Source organism: Neofelis nebulosa, chromosome 16 (assembly GCF_028018385.1).
Source record: "Neofelis nebulosa isolate mNeoNeb1 chromosome 16, mNeoNeb1.pri, whole genome shotgun sequence".
NCBI lineage: Eukaryota > Metazoa > Chordata > Mammalia > Carnivora > Felidae > Neofelis > Neofelis nebulosa.
Genome location: NC_080797.1, coordinates 60,017,658 through 60,031,308, shown reverse-complemented (window position 1 = coordinate 60,031,308; position 13,651 = coordinate 60,017,658). Strand labels below are relative to the sequence as shown.

Here is a 13,651-nt window from a genome sequence, read left to right as displayed (position 1 = left end):
AAAACTGTGTATGAAGGTAGGGGTAGTATTATATTTCTCATTTATCTCTCAGACTTCACTGAATTCATTAGATAGTTGCGTAGCTGAAATTACCAAATGATTTAAGGAATAAACTACAAATTATGGAGCAACAGGCAGTTCTAGAGTGGGTATAAGTGAATTGGGAAGATAACACCTAACTATTTCATTGCTTTGTAATAGGACTAGCAACACTGCAGGAATATATAATTTGTTTTTCTTCTGCCAAAATAGAACCACTCCCCCAGAACTTTTCCTTAGGTCTTTCTTGTTGTTTTCCTCCAACCCTTATCTTTTTTCTCCTTTTTGAAACCTCTCATCCGTCTACTTCTTTGGGGCGGGGCATTGTTGAAGGACTAACTACCTAACACTCTCTCGCCGTAGCCTTGCTTAAATGAGTCCAAATATTCTCAAATCATATTGCTGTATATGAACTTGTAAGGAAAATAACAAATGCTCACAGAAAGTAGGGGATGTAGAAGAACTGGACGGATTTGAAATCCAGATAGCTGAGTCACAGAAAGGAAATGAATGAGGCTAACACATAAATCAAGCCATGTGAGGAATCAGTTTTCCTTAAGTGAAAATCATGGTTTATGGCCATTCTATACCAGTCCCAGAACCAAGACTCCTCCAGTCTGTGAAACATAGCCCCGAAAGGAGCTGCTTCAATGTGTTCTCTTGTTTCAATAACTTCTTAGGTTTGGATTCATTCAGGATACTACATGTAGATAAGAGAAGGCAGACGTAAGGAGGAGAGAGAAGCCCAAGAATATGTTGCTAAGATTTTCTTTTTTGTTGCAAGTGGCCCTTACTGATGGTAGAGCTCATTTTCTTATCTCTTTAAATTGTACTGTTTCATATTCCTCCCCAAACTTGACCTTCCTTTCAACTTGCATTGGAGTCCCTCCAGAACAAAATTCTATTGTCCAACTCAAAGGATAACTTTTCCTATTTCCTTTCTTCTTGCCTGCCCTATCATACATAGGTGGTATGGGTTTTGCTTTTTATTAAAACTTTCTTGTCCCTGGGGCGCCTGGGTGGCTCAGTCGGTTAAGCGTCCGACTTCAGCTCAGATCACGATCTCGCGGTCCGTGAGTTTCGAGCCCCACGTCGGGCTCTGGGCTGATGGCTCAGAGCCTGGAGCCTGTTTCAGATTCTGTGTCTCCCTCTCTCTCTGCTCCTCCCCTGTTCATGCTCTGTCTCTCTCTGTTTCAAAAATAAATAAACGTTAAAAAAAAAAAAATTTAAAAAAAACCAAAAAACTTTCTTGTCCCTGATATTTATTTTTATCAAAACAGTCCATGCAACTAGTTTAGGGAGGCAAATAATGCTTAAAAAAAAATAAGCTTATGCCAAAAGCAACAGCTTCTTGATGCCTCAGCAGGTTAAATTGAACTCTTCTGGCTTCTGACATTTATCTCCATATGTCTAAGAAGTATGTGTATAGTATCTCTTTTCATTTTGTCACTTGGCAATTTTTATAAGTTAGGCAATTGTGAATAGCTTAGAGATGTGAACAAGCTGTTCATCTGATCAAGTTTATTGTTCTTCAGAATTCAGGTATTGAGTTTGGTTAGCCTTCAAAGCACAACGTTGACATAACCAAACTATGATACATTATCCTGAATGGTAAAGTTCTTGGAAGAACAAACCCAAAGAAGATAAGGCATTTAACCAACTATAAAGTCCATGTAATACAGTCAGGATTCAATCACAGATGCAGAACCCACTAGGAGGTGTGTGTGTGTGTGTGTGTGTGTGTGTGTGTGTGTGTGTGTGGTGTATATCATATCCTATATATCATATCTAATATTACACAGTTGTGGGAACTGTTTAAGCTGCCTATGTAAGGCTACTGTCTTCATACCTAATCCTGGAGCTTGAAGACTTCAGAGAAGGCAGTCTGGAAGGGAAGATATGTGTTAAGTACAGAAAAGCAGCTATAAACTGGAACCTACAGCTATGATCTAGAACTCGGGAGGATAGACTTGAAACCATGTCAATTCTCACTGCCTCTTACCTTGATGGTATAGATCCTACAGGAGAGGCTGTCCTCCTTCATCATATATCTAGCCCAGGAGTTGGAAAAGCTGGTGAAGGATTTAGGGGAAGGTGGAGCAGTGGTAGGTCCCTTGCCAGTGAAGTAAGGCAATAGATAAGCAATGATATGAGCTACAAAATGGCTGCTGGTTCCCTTCCAAGCCCCACATCTGCATAAGAATGTTGTGGCCCACCTTAGGCGGAAACATGCAGGGAGGGAATTCTGGGAAATGTAGTTCAGTGCACATTATAAAGCAACCACAGTGGGCTCCATATCAATTTGACACATGTATATAGACATTTTTTTTTCTTCTGCAAATAAACAGTTAAGGATTCAAGTGCCCATTCTGCCCCCTTAGCAAGAGAACAATAGAAAGCACCTAATGTTTCTGGGGCCATGTGCCCTTCAGGAAGAATTATTTGTAAGAGAAAAAAAGAACAATGGCATTTAATCCCTGGAAATTACCTAGAAGTCCATCATCAAGGATATTTGGCCAGCTCCTTTTTCTACTGCCCAAATATAACTGCTGGATAAACCAAGGTTTCTGAAATTGTGTTCCCCAGAAAGCAACAAACCTGGCAGAGCTAGGCTTTTAAGTCAGAGCCCTTTCATTTCCAATCATCTTCTTTTAAAGAAAACAAACAAAAAGCTTACAAATGAGTCATCTCTGTAGTCTTGGCACTTACTTGAATTTTGTTTTTACCTTTCTTTAAAGTAGGTAGGCTCAAGTTTCTCTCTCATCATCGCAGTGGAATCTAAAAATTGCTTTTTATATTGTTCAACAAGCAAGAACAATGCAGGCTGTTCAGCAGAGGGTAAATTTTTAGTACTAAGGAAAGTGCTGTCATGGAGCCAAATATTTTAAAGTTTTTAGATGAGCAAACCATTTCCATTTAGTATAACTCTTTTTTCATGGAGAGTTATATAAAAGGTCAGACACTACCTAAATTTTAGCTACAAATTATAAATATAAAAAATTATAATTTTTCCCCTAAACTATCCATAGATGAAATTTATCATTCTTGCCACTGTAATGGCATGGCATATAAGCAACCAACCTAAAACCAACAAAAGAAAACATAACACCCACAACAACTATCTGTTTCTCCCCAGCCTTCTCCATGTGATAGTCATAAAAAGCTCCACTAAGGGAAAACTCTTCAGAAATAAATTATGCCTTTGTAAAACAGAACTTAGATGAAGTTGATCACATCAAACGAACAATAAGCCAAACTGTAACCTGTATAATGTTTATTTCGTTTTTGAGAGAGAGAGGGAGACAGAGAGTGAGTGGGGGAGGAGCAGAGAAGACAGGATCGGGAGCAGGCTTCAGGTTCTGAGCTGTCAGCGCAGATCCCAATGCGGGGCTTGAACTCACGAACTGTGAGACCACAACCTGAGCTGAAGTCCACATTTAACCGACTGAGCCACCCAGGCACCACAAAGCTGTAAACTGCATAAAGGAAATCCATCTAACTTGTAAAATGGTTCTCTCCCAGTCTGGTACCTTGTATGAAAACTGGATAACAAAGAATTATAGTAATTGTGTCACAAAGGCAGAGACAGATGTTTAAATTTCAGGAAGTTTTAAAAATAGATTTCCAGTGTTTATGCTGTTGACAAACAGGATCTCACAGATCCTTTCTCTGGCTCCTAAGATGTGCCCCCATTTTTCTTGCCTTCCTGGTTTGTTTGGGTTGTTTTAGTGGGGGTGGGGGTGTTCTGGCAGGGCTCAGCCACATGGCTCAGTTTCTCAGTGAGTTCATCTTCCTGTGTTAATGTATTACTCGATCATTCTATGTCAGTGAACTCTGCTTCTGCAGACCCTTATCTCTGAGTCTTTCTACTTTTTGTAATGAATACCATTAGGGATTCATCAGTCCTGGGGGCAGGGAGAGATTCCTCACACCATTTCTCTAACTGTCCTGTATAGGTTTTCTAGCCTCAGCAATACCTTCCTCTAGAACCAGTGTCTTCAGTGATGACTGTCTGGCTCAATCAATGGAGTGCATGACTCTTGATCTCGGGATTGTGAGTTCGAGCCCCATGTGGGGGTGTGGAGATTACTTAAAGAATAAAATCTTTAGGGGTACCTGGGTGGTTCAGTCGGTTAAGTGTCTGACTTTGGCTCAGGTCATGATCTCGCAGTGTATGGATTCTAGTTTGCGTTGGGCTCTGTGCTGACAGCTCAGAGCCTGGAGCCTGCTTCGGATTCTGCATCTTCTCTCTTTGCCCCTCCCCTGCTCGCGCTCTGTCCCTCTCTCTCTCTCAAAAATAAATAAACAGTAAAAAAAATTTTTTTTAACAAAATAAAATCTTAAAACAAAAAAAGGAACCAGTGTTTTCGTTTATCCATGTACTGTTCACCTTATGGAGCATGAGGAACGTTAACTGCATACCGATACTAGACTCCTAGATTTAAAGAGCTCACCCTTCTGGGGCGCCTGGGGGGCTCAGTCGGTTAAGTGTCTGACTCTTGATTTCAGCTCAGGTCATGATCTCAGGGTTGTGGTATCAAGACCCACATCCAGCTCTGTGCTGAGTGTAGATTCTCTTAAGATTCTCTCTCTCTGTCTCTCTCTTTCTCTTTCTGCACCTCCCCCGCTCTCTCTCTCATTCTCTTTCTCTCTCTCTCCCTCCCTTTGCCCCTCCACCACTCTCTCATTCTCTCTCTCTCTCTCTCAAAAAAAAAAAGTAGTCCCATTTATTTGGGGATGGGAAGAGAAAAGAACAGCAGCAGGCGCTTATGGAAAACCTCCAAATTCTATGATAGCCAGAATTTCCATTCATCCCTGCTTGGGGTGGGGGGGGGGGGGCAGGGAGAGGGGGGTGGGGGGGGAGGGGAGGCAAAAGAGTAGCAAACACTTTTCTGCATATGTTCCTGAGTTGTTTCATTGTACTCGCTAAAACCAACTCTGTTTAAAATTCTTATCCAGGATGCCATGAACCAGCACATTGTTTTCTTTTTAATATGTGGTACCTGCTTGCTTTCACATAACGCGGTGCGTTGTATGCCTGCTGTGTTTCATCATGACACAGGGACATGCTTCTCTTTAGACTTTCTAAGCTGACCTGTCTTTTCTTTTCTTTCTTTTTTAATTTTTTCTTTTAATGTTTATTTATTTTTGAGAGACAGAGCGTTAGTGGGGGAGGAGCAGAGAGAGAGACACACACACAGAATCCGAAGCAGGCTCCAGGCTCTGAGCCGTCAGCACAGAGCCCGACGCGGGGCTCAAACTCACGGACCGAACCGTGAGATCATGACCTGAGCTGAAGTCGGACGCTTAACCAACTGAGCCACCCAGGCGCCCCTGACCTGTCTTCAAATGCAAGACATGCTTCTTTAGAAGAGCATGCTGTGTAATTGCGTTTAAATATTTACACTGGCACCCTTAAAATGTGGTACCGTCTTTAGGGGCTTTGTTAACAGAGGCTTAGAAAAACAAGGCAAGATGATAATAGTTCTCACTCCCTAGCATTCTCTTGCTCTGATGAATGAAAGTTTCAATGTATGCAGCAAGGAGTAGTCCCCAAGGTGAGCAAGCTTGGGTGTCGATTTTCGGAAATTATTTGGCTTCGGACAGTTGGAGGAGGAGGCCACTTTTCCCAACTCCATTACTGCTTTACTCACCAACCAGCTGAGTCCCCAAGCCAAGAAACTGCTGGCTAGAGATTGCCTCTATTTGCTACAGTCTTCCCGGTGGATACTGTTAGCAGCTAGGAATGAAGGTTGTTTTTTTTTTTTTTTTTTTTTTTAATTTGTATTAAAAAATTGTTTCTTCAATGTTTATTTATTTTAGGGGGGGGGGGCACGGAGCACGAGTGGGGGTGGGGCAGAGAGAGAGGGAGACACAGAGTCTGAAGCAGGCTCCAGGCTCTGAGCTGTCAGAGTCAGATGTGGGTCTCAAATTCCCAAATCCTGAGATCATGACCTGAGCCGAAGTCAGACACTTAACCAACTGAGGCAAAAAGTATCCCTGAGGTTATCCTTATCCTTACCAACTGCCTCAAGTAGTGGCTAAAGGATAAGGCTAAAGAAATTAAAAAAAAGGATGAAGCCACTAATTCGACACCCCTCTCCTGAAAATTTAACAGCCCAGCCTCCTCAGCTGACAGCAGTTTAACCAGCAAGAGGATATTACTTTACAAAGTTGTTTGTGTTAGACCAGTGGGAATAGAAGCATCAGGTGATGCCTCTGTAGTTCTTTCTGAATCAGGAAATTAGTATTTTTCTTTTTGTTTCTTTCATGGCTCTGGTGAATCCTCAACATGTAATCCCAAGAGGTAAAGCCAGATAGAGCTGAAAGAAATGCTTCTAGGGGTGCTTGGGTGGCTCAGTTAGTTAAGCATCTGACTCTTGATCTCAGCTCAGGTCTTGATCTCAGGATGGTGAGTTCAAGCCCTGTGCTGGTTTCTACTTAAGAAAACACAAGAAAAGTTGGCTAACATTAACAACTCAGGCAACAACAGATGTTGGCAAGGATGCGGAGAAAGATCTCTTTTGCACTGCTGGTGGGAATGCAAGCTGTTGCAGCCACTCTGGAAAACAGTATGGAGGTTCCTCAAAAAACTAAAAATAGAACTACTCTACGACCAAGAAATTGCACTATCAGGCATTTATCCAAGGGATACAGGTGTGCTGTTTCAAAGGGACACATGCCCCCCCCCATGTTTATAGCAGCATTATCAACAATACCCAAAGTATGGAAAGAGCCCAAATGTCCATCGATGGATGAATGGATAAATAAGATGTGTATATATATACAATGGAGTATTACTCAGCAATCAAAAAGAATGAAATCTTGCCATTTCCAACAATGTGGATGGAACTGGAGGGTATTATGCTAAGAGAAAGACAATAGTCATATGACTTCACTCATATGAGGACTTTAAGAGACAAAACAGATGAACATAAGGGAAGGGAAATAAAAATAATATAAAAACAGGGAGGGGGACAAAACAGAAGAGATTCATAAATATGGAGAACAAACTGAGGGTTGCTGGAGGGGTTGTGGGAGGGGGGGTGGGCTAAATGGGTAAGGGGCACTAAGGAATCTACTCCTGAAATCATTGTTGCACTATATGCTAATTTGGATGTAAATCTTAAAAAAATAAAAAATAAAACAAGTTTAAAAAAAAAAAAAGGAGGAAAAAAAAAAGATAGCCTCTCCATGATCTCAATCAGAGTATCAGGAATCTTCCTAGTCCAGTGGGATTTCTTCTGGGTGTTCAGTTGGCCCTTTCTCTGCTTTGTGGTTTGAGTTTCAGCAGAGTTCAAAATGGCTAATGGTAAAGCAGAGGAGAACCCTAGAAGGGCCAACGCAAAGGTGGATGCCTGTTGTGGAAGGTTGGCTAGCAGTTTCCAGGCCATGATGTTCACTGGCATCTGAAACCCCCTGACGACCAGCCTTGGATGTGCAGAAACAGCTTCTGTCAAGCCAACCAGGAGTGGCTCAGCACAGAGACTCTTGAAGGGGCTGGAAACACATATCAAAACACTTCAGCTGAAAAAATGTGCTGTGCACAGAGAGTCAGGATTCTCATCAAGGCCATAACTTCCCGTGGTGGTGTAATTTGACACAGATCTCTAACTGGGAAGAACAACAGGAAAACTGTCCAAAATATGCTTTGATTTCTTGTTACCTCATGATCAAGATGGTTCTTTTACTTACGTGTCTGGTACCCAGCTGGCATGGCTGGAACAGCTCGGGGCTGGGCAGTAGCACCATCTCCTTTGGGGGCCTAGCTTGGGCTTCCTCACCACATGGCTGTCTCAGGGGAGTTAAGTTGCTTACAGGGTGGCTGACTTTCCCTAGAGGGTGCCTTGCAAGAGAGCCAGGTGGAAATGCAAAGCTTCTTATACCTGTCCTTGAAAGTTTCAGAATTTCACTTCTGCCAAATTCTATTGTTCAAGAAGTCAGGAAGGCCAGCCCAGATTTAAGGGGAGGGGGAATTCGACAATACCTCTTGAAGGGGGAGGGCATGCCATCTTTGAAAAACCCAATCTGCCATACCTCAGAACTCTAAAATTTTCTAAGAACTTTTTTCTTTTCTTTTCTTTTCTTTTCTTTTCTTTTCTTTTCTTTTCTTTTCTTTTCTCTTTCCTCTTATTCTCTTCTCTTCCTCTTCCCTTCCCTTCCTTTCTCTTCTCTTTTAAAAAAATTTTTTTTTAATGTTTATTTCTGAGACAGAGAAAGACAGAGCATGAGTAGGGGAGGGGCAGAGAGAGAGGGAGACACAGAATCCAAAACAGGCTCCAGGCTCTGAACTGTCAGCACAGAGCCCGACACGGGGCTTGAACTCACAAACCATGAGATCATGACCTGAGCTGAAGTCGGTCGCTCAACCGACGGAGCCACCCAGGTGCCCTTCCTTTCTCTTCTCTTAAGTGGAGCCCCAACTCAGGGCTTGAACTCACAACAATAAGATCAAGAACTGAGTTGTGATCAAGAGTCAGATGCCTGACTGACTGAGCCACGTGTAACAACTTTCTAGTATTGGTAATTCTAGTGTGCTGTATTTTTGTAGGAAAAAAACCTAAATTTTGCTCTTGGTAAGTTCATTTGGCAAGTTGGAAATTTATTACTTTGCAAAGAACAAAATGTCTATATTTGAGTTTTAGCCATATTTAAGTGTTACAGTGATTTCGAAGAAGCTAGTGACTCCAAAAGTAGTAGACTTTGATTAAGTTGACTTTTATTTTATTTGAAAGAGAGAGAGAGAGGGAGGGTGCAAGTGATCAAAGGACAGAGAGATTGGGAGAGAGAGAGAGAGAGAGAGAGAGAGAGAATCCCATGAGGGCAGAGAAGTGGGAGGGAGAGAGAGAAGCGGGGCTTGTGCTCGCCTGATGTAGGACTAGAACTCACGACTGTGCTATCATAACCTGAGCTGAAGTCAGATACTTAACCAACTGAACCACGTAGGTGCCCTGATTGAGTTGACCTTTAAAACAAAACAAACACCTTTTGGATTTTCAATGTGACATAGACATTATAGTAATAAATGCTTTTCTACAGATTATTTTTATTCAAGAGGATAAATTCAATGAATGTAATAGTCAAAATTTTATAAAGAGATGAGAACAGGATAAGTACAGATAAAATAATACCCAGAAAATCCCCTTCTTCCTTTCCTTCCTCTTCCTCTTTCTCCTCCTCCTCCCCTCCTCCTCCTCCTCCTTCTCCTCCTTATCCTCCTCCACCTTCTTCTTGTTCTTTTTCTTCTTCCTCTTCTTCGTCCTGTTCTCTTTCTTCCAGAAAATCCTAATCTAAGACTAATTAGACACAACTGCAAGGTCTTAATGATAAGACCCAATGAATTCAACCTCCATTGTTGAACTTGGAGGAATCAGCCCAAGAGAAACCTAAGTCATTACAGCCAATCTCCTTCACATCATCTTTTGGGATCCAGTCAGCAGAATGGGACTTGCATCTAGAAATAAACCCAGTCACCAGCACAGAAAAAGTCCATGAGTAGGGGTGAACCAGTGGGGAAGAGGGGAAGATCTGCATAAGAGCACAGATAAAGAAGGTTTAGTCTGGAGGATAGTCATCAAATTAGCAGAATCTCCAAGGAAGCAGGCAATGCAAGACAGTAGGACTCCTGGGTGGGACGTAATAGGGGAGGAGTCTCCAGATAGCACAGACACCATGAAGGCCCAAGATTCAGGGGCAATGCTCAGATTCCCAAGAGAGACTAGACTTGCAAAAGCAAAGGACGTGTAGTTACTTGAAACAAAACGAGATTAATGCCAGTTACATACCAGTCATGTTCTCTTCTGTCTAAGGTTATGACCAGTCTTGGGAGCAGAGGTGGAGCTGAAGTGGAAATCAGCTGATCAGATGTGAGGGTCCCAGGAGGCCTGTCCAGGACAGGAACTAAGCATATTTGGCCAGAAACAACACAGTGACTCCCAGGTGAGTGTGTCCCAGAATCACCTAACTGGGTTGTTTAAAAGTCATATTGTGGGCGCTACCCCTAGTGACCCGGGGTCAGCATAGTGTGGTGTGCACCTCAGGATTCTGCATCTTTACAACCCTCCCAAGTGACTCCTTCAGCCCACATTTTGAGAACGACAGGAAGCACAATCCTTTCCACTTAGTTGCAGGCTCAGAGATGACGAGGGCAACCGCTTGAAGGTTTTAGCTCACAGATGGAACTTCTAGAATTTGAGAGGACTTCAGAGGCCCTTCGACATAATGGGGCTTCGTGAATAATTCGTCAGAAATGACCTTATCTCTGGGCCCCTGGGTGGCTCAGTCAGTTGGGCCTCCGACTCTGGCTCAAGTCATGATCTCGAAGTTTGTGAATTCAAGCCCCATGTCGGGCTCTGTGCTGACAGCTCAGAGCTGGGAGCCTGCTTCAGATTCTGTGTCTCCTTCTCTGTCTGCCCCTCCCCCGCTCACACTGTCTCTCTATCTCTCTCTCTGAAAAATAAATAGCCATTTAAAAAAAGAAAAAAAAATGACCTTATCTCACAAATTTTGCGTTTCCACTTCTGCAGCAGGGCTATAACTGCCACATCAGAGGTTTGAAATGTAACTGGGAACATTTTGCATCATTTAAAAATGTGAAGCATTTGAGAAGTTTCCCAGCCTGATTTCAAAAGCCACACATTTGAAAATAAAAATGCTTTTTTCCCCCTTAAACTAACTCTTGTTGATGGTAGAAAGTTAAAAATTTAGATAAGCAAAACTAACTCTTGTTGATGGTAGAAAGTTAAAAATTTAGATAAGCAAAAATAATATTTTTAAACATCCGTAGTCCCACTACCCAGAGATAACCACAATTAACCTCCTAGTGTATATATTTGCAGCCTTTGCCTAGACAAATATACTCACATATGGGCTTGTTTTTCTCCCCTTTGTTTTTTTTTTTAAATTTTTAAATGTTTATTTAGTTTTGAGAGAGAGAGAGAGAGAGAGAAAGCATGCACATGAGCGAGTGGGGGAGGGGCAGACAGATGGAGACACAGAATCAGAAGCAGGCTCCAGGTTCTGAGCTGTCAGCACAGAGCCCGACGCAGGGCTTGAACTCACAAACCGTGAGATCATGACCTGAGCCGAAGTCGGATTCTCAGGATGCTCAGGCTGCTCAACCAACTGAGCCACCCAGGTGCCCCTCCCATAAATGGGATGATACTGTACACGCCTCAGTAGTGGTGGTTGTTTTCAAAGACTTTGTTTTAGGACCAGGCTCTGATGTCATTCTCTGTGCCTCCTAGACCCTCTGGTATTCCATTTCTACTTCCCTCAGCATTTCGGCTTTGTTCTTTTTTTTTTTTTTTTTTAAGCTTATTTATTGGGGGTGCCTAGGTGGCTCAGTTGGTTAAATATCTGACTCTTGATTTTGACTCAGGTCATGATCTCAGGGTTTGTGGGATTGAGTCCGGTGTTGGGCTCTGCGCTGACAACATGGGGCCTGCTTAGGATCCTCTCCCTCTCTCTCTCTCTCTCTCTCTCTCTCTCCCCCCCGCTCTGTTCCTCTCCTGCTCATGTTTATGCTCTCTCCCTCTCTCAAAATAAATAAATAAACTTAAAATGTAACCTTCTTCTTAAAAAAAAAAAAAAAGAATTGCCAGAAGGAAGTGTAAGTGAAGAGGGAAACTCCACAGCCAGAGGAGCAAAAATGCAGACACGCAGGCTTAGCATCCAGTGGGAAATAGACATAAGAGGGAGTTCACTTATTTGTGCTTTCAGTGCATATTTATTGACCACCTCTTGTGGCCCCGAAACTTTTTCTAGGTACTGGCAATACAGCAGCAAATCTCTGCTGTCATGAAGTTTTCATTGTACTGGACAGAGATAGGAAATAAACACATGAGAAAGAGACACACGGAGATTCTAGATGGTGACACATTTAATGAAAAAATAAAACACAGTGAGGTGATAGAAAGTGGCTTCAGCAGGGAGCAGGCCACTTTAGACAGGTCACAAGAGGCTTAACGACAGAAGTAGGATTTGAGTCGATATAAGGAGGAGTCTAGGCAGCTGGACTAGCTTCCACAAAGGCTCTGGGGCAGAAGGGAGCTCAGGGTATTTGAGAAAGAGAAGGAAAGCCCATTGTGGATGGAGTGAAACCAGCAAGGAGCTAAAGCAGGTGATATGGGAGAGCTCAGCAGGGGCCTGACCACACGGGGCTTATAGACCAGGGTGAGGGCTTCAGTTCCTGCTAAGGATGACAGGAAGACAGGAAGACATTGGAATATTAAGGGGAGGTTTCCATTTTTATTTTTACTTTTATTTTTTTTATTTGAGAGAGAGAGAGGGCATGAGTGGGGGAGAGGGAAGGAGGGAGGGAGAGAGAGAGAGAGGGAGAGAGAGAGAGAATCTTAAGCAGGCTCCATGCTCAGTGTAGATCCCGCAACCCTGGGATCATGAACTGAGCTGAATTCAAGAGTCAGATGCTCAACTGCCTGAGCCACCCAGGCACCCTGGGAGGTTTCCATTTTTAAAAGTTCCTGCTGGTTATTATTGTGAACATGGAGTGTAGGAGGGCATGAACGGCAGCAGGGAGGCTGATAAGAGATCACAGCAGTAAGTAGAGAAGTAATATTTTGGGACATGTGTGACAGTAGGAGCTGAAAAAAATAAAGAACAAGTTGGACAAGCATTTAGATGTGTAGACTGTGGACAAAGCAAGGTCACGTGACACAGAGGCTAGTGAACCAGCTTAAAACAACCTGGGCAGCCCACGAGGCTTGAGGTACCCGAGGGATCCTGTTGCCCTCAGTGCCCAGAGGCCCACGTGCTGTAGTGGGGGAACCCCTGCACCATTTTCTGTCTCCACTCATGTCACCTGAGCATCAAAACAATGGGCCTATGCCCTGATGTTTCAGACTTCTTAGGGGCAACAGCTCTTTCAGTATCTTCTAGAAGTCCCTCTCTCCCCAGCGCTCAGATCAACAACACTGCACTAAGGGGGTGGCTCAGTCAGTTAAGCATCTGACTCTTGATTTCTGCTCAGGTCATGATTTCACGGTTCGCCCCACATCAGGCTCTGCACTGCCTGAGGAGCCTGCTTGGGATCCTCTCTCTCCCTTGCTCTCTACTCCTCTAGGTCCCCTACTCGAGCCTCCTCGCACTCCATGGCCAAACTTGTCTAACTAGCCCAGTGCTGGACACAGGTTCCAGCCAAGACGGCTTCAGCAGTGTTATTTTAAACCTCCCTAATTAATCTTCTCTAACATGTTAAAATATTAAGATCCAATTAGCAAAATTGATTTTGATAATCTAAACTTGAAATAAATACTTGGCTAGCAATACCTCTAATCTGAGTTTGCTGGATTTTTCAACGTTTTCCTCCAATTTAAAAACAAAACAAAACAAAACAAAAAAACAGGGAAACAAACCAAAGAGTTAGAAATAAGGCATGCTATGATAATTTCTAGACTAAATTTGAGTGCTAAACCGAGTGTCCAAATACCAAATGTCAGTCGTCAGAAATATTCTCTTTTCCCACCGAAATTCAGTCTTCCCAATGTCTGAGCCAGTACTAATAGAAGATAGAAGAACTGTGCATCAACAGTGTCAGATTATTCAGGATTAGATTATGAGCAATTAATGTACCTGCTTGTCCAGTCAAGGGTCC

General features: G+C 42.9%; 1 long non-coding RNA gene across 1 annotated transcript in view; it reads left to right on the top strand.

Annotated features, from left to right (window-relative positions):
* The window catches only part of LOC131497515 (uncharacterized), a 40,575-nt gene that overhangs the window by 11,919 nt on the left and 15,005 nt on the right, over positions 1 to 13,651 (top strand). The window contains exon 2 of the long non-coding RNA XR_009254997.1: positions 9,849 to 9,978. This is a non-coding gene — a long non-coding RNA (uncharacterized LOC131497515). The remainder of the gene's footprint in view (positions 1 to 9,848; positions 9,979 to 13,651) is intronic.